The sequence below is a fragment of the Artibeus jamaicensis genome, unplaced genomic scaffold (genome assembly GCF_021234435.1).
Source record: "Artibeus jamaicensis isolate MK-2021 breed Jamaican fruit bat unplaced genomic scaffold, CSHL_Jam_final contig_793, whole genome shotgun sequence".
Classification (NCBI taxonomy): domain Eukaryota; kingdom Metazoa; phylum Chordata; class Mammalia; order Chiroptera; family Phyllostomidae; genus Artibeus; species Artibeus jamaicensis.
In genome coordinates, this window is record NW_026521975.1 from 11509534 (window position 1) to 11521559 (window position 12026).

General features: G+C 41.6%; 1 non-coding gene across 1 annotated transcript; it reads right to left on the reverse strand.

Moving 5' to 3' along the window:
• Positions 1-2908: 2908 nt before the first annotated feature.
• LOC128628524 (small nucleolar RNA SNORA51) lies at positions 2909-3040 on the reverse strand. The gene has a single exon (XR_008392927.1). It is a non-coding gene; the product is annotated as a small nucleolar RNA SNORA51 (small nucleolar RNA).
• Positions 3041-12026: the final 8986 nt, after the last annotated feature.

Sequence of the window (12026 nt, forward strand, 5' to 3'; positions counted from 1 at the left end):
AAACATGTCAAGGCAAGGGTCGGGTGCACTCCTCTTGAGAGAGTAGCGGTGCCAGCCCATTTTCTCCACAGGACTCGGTAGTCTGTGTAAATGTATGTTATCTCATTCATAACACCATGCATCAAGCTGTAATTGAACAATGATAAAAAAATGTTTTAAGCACTAAATCTGCACTCAAACTAAAGACCAGCTGAAAAACCTTCATGCACTGATACTTAGTGATTCATACTTGACACCACTGGTTTGGGAACACGTTCTTGATGTGCTCACCACACACCCTGAGAAATCATCTGAGTTGGAGTCCCAACCCTCTCACTTAGTAATTAGGTGGCCCTGGGAAATTTACTTAACTTTTATCAGCCTTCCAATAAACAAATGGGACCTCATTAAAATAAAAAGCTTCTAGATGGCTAAAGAAAATAGAAGTAAAATGAAAAGGGAACAAACCATGTGGGAAGGTACATTTGCCAATGATGGCAAACCCTTGCCAACTTGGACAAGGGTTTGATCTCCAAAATATATAAAGAACTCACACAACTCCACTCCAGGAAGACAAACAACCCAATTAAAAAATGAGCAGAGGACTTGAACAGACATTTTTCCAAGGAGGACATACTGAGAGCCCAGAGACATATGATAGGATGCTCAGCATCACTAACCAACAGAGAGATGCAAATTAAAACCACAATGAGATACCACTTCACACCGGTCAGAATGGCCATCATATACAAGTGAACAAACAGCAAGTGCTAGAGAGGTTGTGGAGAAAAGGGAACCCTAATACACTGTTGGTGGGAATGCAGACTGGTGCAGCCATTGTGGAAAACAATATGGAATTTCCTCAGAAAACTAAAAATGGAAGTGCCTTCTGAGCCAGCAATTCCACTGCTGGGATTATACCCTAAGAATCCTGAAACACCAATTCAAAGGAACCTATGCATCCCAGTATTCATAGAAGCACAATTTACAATAGCCAAGTGCTGGAAGCAACCTAAATGCCCACCAATAAATAAGTGAATCAAAAACTGATGGTAAATTTACACAATGGAATACTATGCAGCAGAAAGAAAGAAGAAACTCCTACCCTTTGCTACAGCATAGATGGAACTGGAGAGCATTATGCTAAGTGAAATAAGCCAGATGGTGAAAGACAAATACCATATGATCTCACATGCAAGGGGAATCTAACCAACAAAACAAACAAGCAAGCAAAATATAACCAGAGACATTGAAATAAAGAACAAACTGATAGTAACCACAGGGGAACAGGGAGAGAGATAACGGGGGAAAATAGGGGGAGGGCTGTCAAGAATCTTCAAACAACCTTCCAACCCAAACCCCAGCTTCCCCCACATGTATACAAGACACATGGACAAAGCTAAAGGGGGTAGATTTGAGGGTAGGAGGCAGGATTGGGTGGGGTGGGGGCCATGGTGGGGTGAAAATGGAGACAGCTGTACTTGAACAATAATAAAATAATATCTTAAAACTTTTATCAGCATTTTTTCTTTATGGGGGCAGCAATTTCTGCCTCACAAAATGTAAAGATTCGATGATATTAACCCCAGGAAGACATGGCACAGCCTGATCATCCAAGACACCCCACAAATTTAAAAAGTTTATAATCCTTTCTTTATAGATTAGCTATTACAGTCTACATCCAGGCCGAAGACCCTTTAAACTTTACAAGTTTAGTGCTAACCCCTTATTCTTCCTCCAGGTCTGTATTTTCTGTTTCTCACCAGAAAGCATAGCCAACTCTGAATCATCTTACATCTGAAAATTATCCCCAGTTGTTCAATACCATCAATGCACCTTCCATACCATCTCTCCAATCCAAAGTGACCATTTGATATTTCTCTTCCTTTCTCCCTCCCCCTGTCTCTAGGTTAATAATAATAATAAATAATTTGTTATCAATCAATGAATAAAAAGAAAGGAAGAAAGTTTCCAAGAGAAGAGATTTTAAAAGTTCTAATCACAAGAAAAAAAATTGTAACTCTATATGGTGTCAGGTGTTAACTACACTTTTGTAGTGATCATTTTGCAATATATGCAGATATCAAATCATTATATTATACATCTGAAAGTAATGTGATCTTATGTGTCAGTTATACCTCAATAGTAAAAGTCAAACAGAAAAAAGGCATATTGGCAAATGGTATAACATTGATTTTTCTCAATTAATGTCTCAATTTGATCGCTATAAACTTTAACTGGTCAACCCAACTGTGGAGCATCATCCAGAAAGAAATCTCAAGCATGAAACTTCGCAAATCACTTTAGATACATTCACTCAGTAATGGCACCTTCTCCGTACATTGTATAAATCTTTTTTTGCATTTTGGTTGCATTTTTACGTTTCTTGAAATAATAAAGCATACTATGCCAAAAATATTGCATATTTCTTCCATCTTCAATATTAAACTGGCTATACAAAAATTCACCAATTTTGATAAGTTTTTAAAAATGCACTCTGATATAACAGTTGTCACAATACAATTTAACAAATTTGTTTTGAACAAAGTTAAATACAATTAAGCACTACTACAGCCATCATACAGAAAAAACTAAAACTTTTTGGCCAACCCAATATACATGTATACGTTGCAAGGGAATAGGGAATTTTCTCCTTTAGAACGGAAGCTAAAGAGTTGACATTGGGAAGAGAAAGTTCTTTCTTCATGGTCTTCAAAGTGCAGGCCTGATTTATAGTAATTGTATTTCTGCTCAATATAAGGACATTTTGAGAATCTGAACCTCTGCCAATAAGGTGGGGTGCAGCCATTGAGGCTCTCTGTCTCACCAACTTTCATTCTCATTTCTGCATGGAAGAGGACTTTAGCAAAAAAGGTGTTTGCCTTTTCATATAAGGATCTTTTTTCTCTTTTTCTTTATTTTTCTTTTTCCATGTCCCCCTATTCACAATGCAGACCAGGCAAAGGGCTTAGGCTAAGATGTATATGGGATGCATTTACTCTGCCTCCTCTTTCTGTACAGTCAGTGTTAGAACACAGTCTGTGGTAAGCACTGGGAGCCCCTGATGTAAGAATCTTAAGGAAACAACTTGCTAAGCTTCAAGCACATGCATGCAACACCTCTGCTGAATAACCCTAGACCAGGTAGGTGCTAGTACAGGCCACTGTTGACCTTAAACAAATAAACAGGTATTTCTCCAGCAAAATGGGTTTATTCAAAACAAAGAATTAGAGTTCCAGCCAAGATGGAGGCATAGATGGAAATACTGTATCTCCTCGCATAACCACATTTAAGGACAACAAAGATTTAGAAACAAAAACACAACCAAAACAGACAGAAAATTTAACTGTACCAAAGTCTGACGACAACGAACCATTCATCCAGACCGGTAAGAGGAGCAGAGTTGGTGGCCAGTGGAGAGGGATCATGGCAGGAAAAAGAAGCGCTGCTGGACCAGCCCAGGCACGCAGGCAGTGACTGGCAGATCCCAGGTGTGGGGGGGCAACAGGCAGACCCAGTGAGGGTTCAAGGCAGCTGGTTGACTGCAGTCACACATTCATGCCTAGATAAACCAGGCAAAATAAGGAGCAGTGAGACAGACTGTGCAATGCAGGACCCCAGCAACAGGAATTAAAGCCTAAAAGCACTGATTGGAAAAACTTTCAGGGGTTGAGGGGCTGGGAGAGGCTCTCAGCCTCACAGGAGAGTTCGTTGGAGAGACCCACAGGGTCCTAGAACATACACAAGGCCCCACACCCGGGAACCATCAGCACTAGGAAAAACCGAAAGGCAAAAGAAGGGCCAATTTGCTTGTGGGAAGTGGCAGAGGGAGACCAAAATCCGAGAGAGAGCAGAACAAGTGCCATTGCTCCCTCTCTAACCCTGCCCCCACCTACAGTATCACAACCCAGTAATGTGGGTTGCCCCACCCCAGTGAACACCAAAGGTTCTGCCCCTCATACACAGCAGGCATGAACAGACCAAAACAAGGCTCAAGTAGAAGACCAGCTCAAAGCCCCAGGGCCAATACTGCTAAGCAACAAAGAGATAGCCAACCTATCAGATGCACAGTTCAAAACACTGGTATCAGGATGCTCACAGAATTGGTTGACTTTAGTCACAAATTAGATGAAAAAATGAAGGCTACACTAAGTGAAATGAAGGAAAATGCACAGGAAACCAATACTGATGGGAAAAAAACTGGGACTCAAATCAATGGAGTGGACCAGGAGGAAGAAAGAAACAACCAATCAGAAAAGAATAAAGAAACAAGAATTCAAAAAAAGTTAGGAGAGGCTTAGGAACCTCCAGAACATCTTTAAACGTTCCAACATTTGAATTATAGGGGTACCAGAGGGGAAGAGAAGAAGCCAGAAATAGAAAACTTATTTGAACAAATAATAAAGGAGAACTTCCCCAATCTAACTAACAAAGGAAATAGACTTCCAGGAAGTCCAGGAAGCTCAGAGAGTCCCAAAGAAGTTTTACCCAGGGAGGAACACACCAAGGCACATCAGAATTGCATTACCCAAGATTAAAATGAAAGAGAGAATCCTAGAAGTAGCAAGAGATAAGAGGACAGTCACCTACAAAGGAGTTCCCATCAGACTGTCAGCTGATTTCTCAAGAGACCTTACAAGCAAAAAGAGGCTGGAAAGAAGTACTACAAGTCATGAAATTCAAAGACCTACATCCAAGATTGCTTATCCAGCAAAGCTATCATTTAGAATGGAAGTGCAGGTAAAGTGCTTCTCAGATAAGGTCAAGTTCAAGCAGTTCATCATCACCAAGGCCTTATTTAATAAAATGTTAAAGAGAGACTTATCTAAGAAAAAGGAGTTGAAAAATATGAACAGTGAGAGGACAGCAAACTCACAGTTGTTAACAACCACACCTAAAACAAAAGCAAACTAAGAGGACAGCTAGATCAGGAGCAGAACCATAGAAATGGAGATCACATGGAGGGATGGCAACAGGGGAGTGGGAGGAGGGGGAAGAAGGTACAGAGAATAATTAGCATAGATGGTAGGTAGAAAATGGACAGGGGAGGGCAAAAGTAGTATGGGAAATGTAGAAGCTAAAGAACTTGTAACAAATGGACATGAACTAAAGGGGGGAATAGAAGGGAGGGGTGTGCAGGGTGGAGGGGAATGAAGGGGGGAAATGAGACTGTAATGGCATAATCAATAAAATATATTTAAAAAAACAAAGAATTGCAATTTGGAGCATTCACTCTGTCACATTCAAGTCCCAAGAAACAAAGGAGAGGAAACTCTCTTATAGAAAAGAAGTAATTAATATTATTATAAACAAAGAGTCCTTCCTGTTGGGCTTCGTGATTGGTGTAGAGGATGAGAGCTCCCCCTTCTGGCCTCCCAACTTTATTTTAAATGAGGTTTCTATCTGTTAATTTTTCCACTATCCGTTTTGGATCTTTTTGAAATCTGGCTTTTGGACCCAGGAACATGAAATCTAAAGGCCAGTGGTAATAAAAAGTTTATAACCCCTCTCTGAGCCAACCAGAGACCTGACCTTATAATATTGTCTTCAATAATAATGTATTTCTTTGGTGTAGCTAATACTTTCATTTTTCAGCTTGGAGAACTCCAGTTTCAGACTATAACTTGGGATATATACATATACATTCCTTCCAATTTAGGTGGTCAATACCAGCAAGTCACAGGCTTATCTTTTATTTCTTTTACTAATTTTAACTATATTTTATTGATTATGTGATTAAAGTTGTCCCATTTTTTCCTGTCCTTTTTCCTGCACCTCCCCTCCCAATCGCATACCTGCCTCCCAACTTTGTTCATGTCCATGGGTCCTACATGTAAATTATTTGGCTTCTACATTCCCTGTACTATCCTTAACCTACCCCTGTCTATTTTGTGCCTACCAGTTATGTTTCTTATTCCTTGTAACTTCCCCAGTTCTCCGCCTCTAAAAAATAAGTTTTCAATTTCTTGCTCTGGTTCTTCTCCTTCTGGCATCCCTATGATTTGGATATTTGAGCACTCAAAGTTGTCCCATAAGTTCCTAAGCCTCTCCTTATTTTTTTGGATTCTTGTTTCTTCATTCTGTTCCAGATGGATGTTTATTTCTTCCTTTCATTCCAATTGTTGATTTGAGTACCAGTTCCCTTCCCGTCACTGTTGGTCCACTGTACATTTTGCTTTCTTTCACTCTGAGTAGCCTTCATTTCTTCCTTCATTTTGTGACTGGTAGTCTGCACACGAATGTGGGACTGCTCAGTCTGCTAGCCACTGCCTTGCTGGCCAGCTGCAACCTTGTGTGCCCTCTTCCACAATCTTCTGCCTCACTAGATCCACTAGCCTCCACTTTGTGAGCCCTGGTCTGCTAGCCTGGGCCTTGCTGTGAGTACTCACCACCCTGGCTGCCTGACTCCACCCCTCTTACTGGCCTGGATTAATGTGTCGTCTTTAACTCCTTTGTTGTTGGACTTCCATACAGTTCAATTTTCTGTCAGTTCTGGGGTGGTTTTTTTTGTTGTTGTTTTTTCATTGTTGTCCTTCTTTTGGTTGTGCGAGGAGGCACAGTATATCCCCCTATGCCTCCATCTTGGCCAGAAGTCCTAGCAGCTTATTTTTTAAATGACCCTTCTGACTCCCAGTCAGGATGGAGGCATAGGTAAACACAGTTGTCCTCCTTGCACAACCACATCAAAATCACCACTAAACTACAGAACAACCATCATTAGAATGATCACAAATTGAACTGAATGGAAGTTCTGCAACAATGGAATTAAAAAAGAAGCTACATCAAGACTGGTAGGAATGATGGAGATACAGAATAGCCTAGTCCCATACCCATGTGTATCTGGAGAGATATCTCAGGTGCAAAGGATCCCAACCCCACACCAGGCCCCTCAGGACAGGATTTTAGGGCAAGAAAGAGAAGTTGCCATAACCTTTGGCTGTAAAAACCAGTGGGGATTAAGGCTGTGGAAGGCAGAAACTACTGGACTCCCTGGCAGTTCCTCTTCAAGGACCCATGCACAGACTTATTCAGACCTGTTGGGAACCACTCTGCCTGGTTTCAGGAGCTATAACATCCCATGGCTAAGGCTGAGTGAGTAACCTTCAAACAAAGCTTATCTTCCTAGCAGGAGTGACGCTTCTGCTCCTTTTTCCATAACTGGTCTCCAATGCTTGGTCAGTTAGCCAATGACAGGTCAGATTCCTGAAGGGGGGAACCACCGAAGACAGGCATAATGATGTGGAGGCCCCAGGGAAGGACTTGGGGGGCTATGGAGAAAGGGGGTGATGGACCCTCATTTCTTGGCTTTGACAAAGCCTGAGTCCTCAGTCGGTTTGTGAGAAGTCTCCAAGAATTCCTTGGCTGTCTCCTCTGCCTCAGTTAAGCTTGAAAACAATGATTGAGGGTGGTGTAGCCCTGTGCTGGGAATGGTGGGCTCCCCAGGTTATCAGGCCTGAGAAAGGATATGTAAAATCCTGTGAAGCCTGCTTTGCTAAGAATGCTCTTAGTCAAATGATAAAGGCCTGGGCAGAAAATGAGTTTGTTTTCCCAAAGTTTTGTAGCCTTTTAGCTGATAGACTCTGACTTAGAAGAAGCCCTATTAGTTCTTTGTATGCTATCTACTGTTTACTGCCTGACAATGATTAATAAGTTGTACCTGAACTCCTGTGCAAAAAAAAAAACACAATAAAAGCCTGTCTAGGCAAGGGTCGGAGTGCGCTCTCCCCTTGAGAGGGTGGCCAGGCCATTCTGAGGTGCTCCCCACTTGAGGGAGGGGCCATGCTATTCTTTTTCCTCCACAGGACTTGGTAGTCCATGTGAATTTGTCTTGATTTTCCATCTATAATGCTGCGGGCACTGCAGGCCAGTGTATGCGTCACAGATCCACTCCCTCTGAGTTGCACTGTGGGCACAGAAGATTGAAAGGCATCAGAGACATAGGAGGGGGAACTAAATCGTCTGGCATCAGGGAAAGAGCTGTGGGACAGCTTTCTCCCAGACAGAAGTATTGGTTGAGGCCCCTATTTCTTTTCTGATCCTCCTGCACAGAGTCACAGAGCTGGTAGGCAGGTACAATATCTGGGACTCCATCAACCTGGCTAACACTGTTTGCCCCACCCTACTGACTCCCTGAGATGCTGCCCTACCTAACTATTAGGCCTTCCCAAGCTGTTTCCTGTGTCTCTTCTACACAAATGATTTGTCGCTGCCCATGCTTCATATTTTCCTAAATTCTTTCAAAAAAAGCAGATCTGGCCTCAGTGAGCCCTGTACCAATTGCTAAGTTGCCTGAGGCACATGACTAGGAGCAGCTGGCCTTGGTTCACAGCTTGGCCTTGCATGTGTACCTCCAAGCCAAGCACAAGTAGCCACTATCTGCAGATCATTTTGTAGCTTATGCTGTGTGACCATGGACAGAACACAAGTGGTGGCTAACCTTGGACATGCCAATAGCAATCAAGGATCAACTAAAACAGAAAGGTGTACAAAGGTCACACAGAGGGCATACCTCAAATACCCAGTGTGATTAATACAGGAGGCTGTGCCACTACACTCTACAGGATACCTACTACATTAGGAGACATAGTAGCTCTACTTAATACATAGAAACAAATTCGGGGGGGTGTAAAAATGAGGAGACAAAGAAACATGGCCCAGATGAAAGAACAGGACAAAACTCCAGCAAAAGAACTAAACAAAATGGAGACAAGCAAGGTACTAGATGCAGAATTCAAAACCTTGTTATAGAGATGCTCAGGGAACTCAGTGGCACTTTAATAACATAAATGGTCTAATCAGAAGTAAAGGAGACAGTAATTGAAATAAAGAAGAATTTGTAGGGAACCAGCAGCAGAGTGGATGAAGCCAAGAATCAAATCAATGATTTAGAGCATAAGGAAGAAAACAACATCCAATCAGTACAGCAAGAAGAAAAAAGAATTGAAAAAGTTGAAATTAGTGTAAGAAGCCTCTAGGACAACTTCAAAAATTAAAACATTTGTATCAGAAGAGAGAAAACAAGAAATTGGAAACTTATTTGGGAAAATAATAAAACAAAAAACTTCCCTAATTTGGTGAAGAAAATAGACATGCAAGTCCAGGAAACACAGACAGTCCCAAACAAGATGAACTCAAACAGGTCAACACCAAGACACATCATAACTAAAATGCCAAAGGTTAAAGATGAAGGGAAAATCTTAAATGCAGCAAGAGGAAAGCAGATAATTACCTACAAAGGAGTTCCCATTAAGACTGTCAGCTGATTTCTCAAAAGAAACTTTGCAGGCAAGAAGGGGTTGGGAAGAAGTATTCAAAGTCATGAAAGGCGAGGACCTACAACCAGGCAGAATTATTCTATCCAGCTAAGCTATTGTTTAGAATGGAAAGACAGGCAAAGAGCTTCCCAGACAAGAAAGAGCTAAAGGAGTTCATCACTACCAAACCAGTACTATATGAAATGTTAAAGGGTCTTCTTGAAGAAGAAGAAGAAGAAGACCAAATATATAAACAATAAAATTGCAACAAATACATGTCTATCAACAATTGAATCTAAAGAAACCCCAAATATAAAAACAAGCAGAACAGTAAAAGAATCATAGATACAGAGAGCATTTTAATGGTTGCCAGATGGGAGGAGGTTCAGAGGGTGAGCAAAAGGGGTGAAGGAATTGAGGAGGGCAAATAGGTAGTTACAGAGTAGCTATGGGAATCTAAAGTACAGCGTAGGAATTAGAGTAGCTAAAGAACACATATGCATGACCCACATACATGGACAACAGTGTAAGGATTCCCTGAAGGAGTTGGGGGCAAGGTGCTCAGTGGAAGGGGGAAAAATGGGGAACACTGGGACAACTGTAATAGCATAATCAATAAAATAAAAGTTTTAAGTGGTCCTTCTACTTTTAATAATGAGTCTCATCTCCTGGCTTTTCCCAGGTTACTTCTGGAGGAGATGACAGGACCAGAATAAGCAGAAACAAAGAAGCTGTGAGCATTTTCATATGGCTCATTCATCCTCACTAGAGTGTTAGTTCAACAGGGCAGAGATTTCTGTCTGTTTAATTCATTGATGTGTCCTCAAGCCAAGAACATTTCCTGGTACATAATAGGTGCTCAATAAATATTTGTCTTAATTTTTTTAATTTAAAATTAATTTTTCATTTTTAACACTTTTAATTTATTTTTAAACATTTTTATTGTTTTTTTTGCATTTTTAAAAAGATTTAATTTATTTATTTGTTTTTATTTTTTATTTTTTATTTTTTTGGATCAAACAAGATAATAATAGTGAATTTTATTTTTTTAAATTTTTTATTGATTATGCTGTTACAGTTGTTCTATTCCCCCCTTCATTCCCCTCCACCCTACCCCCCCATCCCCACCATTACCCTCCCTTTAGTTTATGACCATGTGTCTCAAGTCCTTTAGATTCTATATTTCCCATACTATTCTTGCCCCCCCATCTATTTTCTATCTACTGTCTATGCTACTTATTTTCTGTACCTTCTCCCCCCTTCTCCTCCTCCCACTCCCCTGTTGCTAACCCTCCTTGAGATCTTCATTTCTATGTTTCCACTCCTGACCTAGCTGTCCTTTTAGTTTGCTTTCGTTTTAGGTGTGGTTGTTAATAACTGTGAGTTTGCTGTCCTTTCACTGTTCATGTTTCTTTAACTTCTTTTTCTTAGATAAGTCCCTTTAACATTTCATATAATAAGGGCTTGGTGATGATGAACTCCTTGAATTTGATCTTATCTGAGAAGCACCTTATCTGTCCTTCCATTCTAAATGAAAGTTTTGCTGGATAGAGCAATCTTGGTTGTAGGTCTTTGGTTTTCATGACTTGGAATACCTCTTTCCAGACCCTTCTTGCCTGTAAGGTCTCTTTTGAGAAATCTGCTGACAGTCTGATGGGGACTCCTTTGTAGGTGACTGTCCCCTTACCTCTTGCTGCTTCTAGTATTCTCTCCTTCATTTTAATTTTGGCTAATGTAATTATGATGTGCCTTGGTGTGTTCCTTCTTGGGTCCAACTTCTTTGGGACTCTCTGAGCTTCCTGGATTTCCTGGAAGTCTATTTCCTTTGCCAGATTGGGGAAATTCTCCTTTATTATTTGTTCAAATAAGTTTTCCACTGGTGGCTGTGACTTTCCCCCTTCTGGTACCCCTATAATTCGTATGTTGGAGCGTTTAAAGATGTCCTGGAGGTTCCTAAGACTCTCATTTTTTGAATTCTTGCTTCTTCACTCTTTTCTGTTTGGCCATTATTTGCTTTCTTCTGGTCCACTCCATTGATTTGAGTCCCAGTTTCCTTTTCATTGCTATTGGTGTCCTGTGTAATTCCATTCATTTCAATTAGTTTCACCTTCATATATTTGTCTAATTTGTCGGTATAATCAACCAGTTCTGTGAGGATCCTGATGACCAGTGTTTTAAACTGTGCGTCTGAGAGTTTTGCTATTTCTTCATCACTTAGATCTATGGGCTGTGGGGCTTTGAGATCTTGTGACATTTTTGGTCTGTTCTGGCCCTTTAAGTGTGAGAAGCGGTGCCTTAGACTCCCAGGTCGCTGGGTTGTGACGCTGTATGTGGGGGCGTGGTCAGAGCGGGGAAATGGCAGCACCCTCTACTGCCGCTCGCCGCGGGGACCCTCCGGGCCCCGGTCCAACCGCCCACTCCTTCGCCTGTCCGCTCGTGCACAAATGGGCGACCACAGTCAACACGCAGCACCACTTCCCCGCTGTCTCCTCCGCGGTCGCTCGCTCGGTCGCTCCCTAGGTCCAACCCTGCGCCTGGATTCAGTGCGTCTGGATTCCGCGCCTGAGTCCGTCTGACCGAGTCCTCCTGTGCAACCCCTCACCAGCCACTGGTTTCGCCCCTTACTGGTCAGGCTGAAGAATTTGTTGTTAACGGACTTCCGAAAAGTTCAATTTTCCGTGTTCTGGCTGTGTTTTCTGTTGCTAATATTTAGTTGTCTCTAAACTTGGTTATGTGAGAAGGCACCGCACATCCACCTATGCCTCCATCTTGGCGGAAGTCCTATTGTTGTTG